General features: G+C 48.2%; 1 pseudogene; it reads left to right on the forward strand.

The window, feature by feature from the left end:
• Positions 1–1,152: 1,152 nt before the first annotated feature.
• Positions 1,153–2,102, forward strand: LOC135275150 (glyceraldehyde-3-phosphate dehydrogenase-like; annotated as a pseudogene).
• The last annotated feature ends 724 nt before the right edge of the window (positions 2,103–2,826 follow it).

Here is a 2,826-nt window from a genome sequence, read left to right on the forward strand (position 1 = left end):
ACGTTGTAAAGAGGGTAAATCTCTTGTTAAGTATTCTTGCCACAACCATGAAATGAAATGAAATAGAAGACAATAAAATATAAAATAAAAGAGAGCACTTTATCTAATGGTGTGCTGGTAAATGGTTAACATACAGCTCTCTAGCCGGGGAGGCCGGGATGGGGTTCTCTCTGATGCAGCATTTGCTTATGGTTTAAACATTTCCACCATGGTCAACTTAAAGCAACCAACATGAGGTCACTGAACTTGGACTTGAGAAGAGATACATCTCTGTTGACTCTAGCCCATCACTGCCTTTATTAACTGATATGAAAAGATCTCCAAGATGTATTGAATGGAAGAAAAGGCAAAACACAGAACAGTATGCATAGTAGGTATCATTTACATAAAAAAAAGAGGAGAGGATTAAAAAATACATACATATATACATACTGGCCTGTAGATCACAGATTTCACTGGAAGAATACACACTAATTTTGTGATTGGGGTGGAAACCAAGAGGCTGGGGGGGCGGGCAAGGTGGATGGAAATGCATACTCTGTCAAAGCTCAAGATATGAATGTCTCACATCTAAAAGACTGTTAGAGAATGCCATGGATCACCTAGAAGATTTATTGAGTACTAATTCCATGGTCTCTCCTGGGAGATTTTAACCTGACATTCTCAGTGTGATGCTGGAGAAATCGGTCTTTAACAAGTTTCTCAGATGAATTTTAAAATTAGGCAAATTTGGGTGGCACTGTCTAGCCCACCCTTTCCATTTGATGAGAAATGTAGTACGTGTGGGGATTTTACATGGCCCACCAAAGGGAAAGGCCTGACCTCCGGGCACTGGGGGAGTCAGGGCTGAAGCCAGAGCTGACGCGCTGCTTCAGGCCCTCGCCTGGGCCATGCCTCATGCTGTCCAGGGCTGGAGCCTGGGGATGGCCCTAGATGCAGCACTGAGACCCAAAGAGAGATGTAGCCCATCTGGACTCACACAGCCACAGCTCAGGAAAATTCTACCCAATATACACCCACAGGAATAATCCATAGGAGCTCTCTGCTCCTCCCGTTTGACAGACAGCCATAGCTTCTCATGCATTGCCAGCCACATCCCCGAGACACCATGGTGAAGGTGAAGGCTAGAGTCAATGAATTTGGTCATACTGACACCTGGTCACCAGGGCTGCTTTTAACTCCGATAAAGTGAAATTGTCGCCATCAATGACCGCTTTATTGACCTCAACTACATGGTCTACATGTTCCAGTATGATTCCACCCATGGCAAAATCCATGGCACTGCCAAGGCTGAGAATGGGAAGCTTGCCATCAGTAGCTCAACATCATCATCTTCCAGGAGCGAGATCCCTCCAAAATTAAGTGGGGCGATGCTGGTGCTGAGTACGTGGTGGAGTCCACTGGTGTATTCACCACTGTGGAGAAGGCTGGCGCTCACTTGCAGGGAGGAGCCAAAAGGGTCATCATCTCTGCCCCGTCTGCTGATGCCCCCATGTTCGTGATGGGCGTGAACCATGAGAAGTATGACAACAGCCTCAAGATCATCAGCAATGCCTCCTGCACCACCAACTGCTTAGCGCCCCGGCCAAGGCCATCCATGACAATTTTGGCATTGTGGAAGGACTCATGACCACAGTCCACGCCATCACTGCCACCCAGAAGACTGTGGATGGCCCCTCTGGGAAACAGGCGTAACGGCTGCAGGGCTCTCCAGAACACCATCCCTGCCTCTACTGGTGCTGCCAAAGTTGTGGGCAAGATAATCCCTGAGTTAAACAGGAAGCTTACTGGCATGGCATTCCGTGTCCCACTGCCAATGTGTCAGTTGTGGACCTGACCTGCCATCTGAAAAAACCTCCCAAATGCAGTGACATCAAGAAGGTGGTGAACAGGCATCGGAGGCCCCCTCAAGGGCATCCTGGGCACCAGGTTGTCTCCTCCAACTTCAACGGCGACACGACACCCACTCTCCCACCTTCACTGATGGGGCTGGCATTGCCCTCAATGACCACTTTGTGAAGCTCATTTCCTGGTATGACAGTGAATTTGGCTACAGCAACAGGGTGGTGGACCTCATGGCCCACATGGCCTCCAAGGAGTAAGACCCCCTGACCACCAGCCCCAGCGAGAGCACAAGAGTTACAGAGAGGCTCTCACTGCTGGGAAGTGTCTGCCACACTCAGTCCCACCATACTAAGTATCTCCCCTCCTCACATTTTCCATGCAGAGCCCCCTGAAGAGGGAGGGTCCTAGGGAGTCTCACTTTGTCATACACCATCAATGAAGTCCCATGTGCTCAGTCAAAAAAAAAAATTACAATCCACAGGTCTCCTATCTACATGCTGAGCAATGGACTCAAACCCACCAGTCAGAGTCAGTCAAGGCTTTATCCTCAGAGGATCAGAGGACAACACTGCCCCAGCACCCTGGCAATCCCTCCAGATGAATGACCTGGGACAGGGCAGAAGACTCTTCTGTGTTAGCTCTGGCATGTAAAGTATCATCTCTTACCTTCCCGGCATTCATCGCCAGCTGCTGTTTTACAAAGATGAGAGGTGGGATGGGGAAGGGACAGAGAAAAGAAAGAAAGAGAAAAGCTATTTCTCCCCAAGTGCTTTGCCATTGATATCTGATATGCTTGGCTGCCATTCAGTCCCTCCGTGTCTCCTGTGTCACTGTACCTGCCTTTTACACACATAATTAAGTGTGTGTTTTCAAAAATGGCAAATCATGCCTCCATATAAAACAACAAACTCAGTCCAGAGACAAATTAAATCAAGTTCTTTGGGTGTTTTCCTTTTCTCTTCAATTAACACGAAGATGGGC

Source organism: Aotus nancymaae, unplaced genomic scaffold (assembly GCF_030222135.1).
Source record: "Aotus nancymaae isolate 86718 unplaced genomic scaffold, 86718_ANA_hifiasm-v0.15.2.pri h1tg000015l_1, whole genome shotgun sequence".
Lineage (NCBI taxonomy): Eukaryota > Metazoa > Chordata > Mammalia > Primates > Aotidae > Aotus > Aotus nancymaae.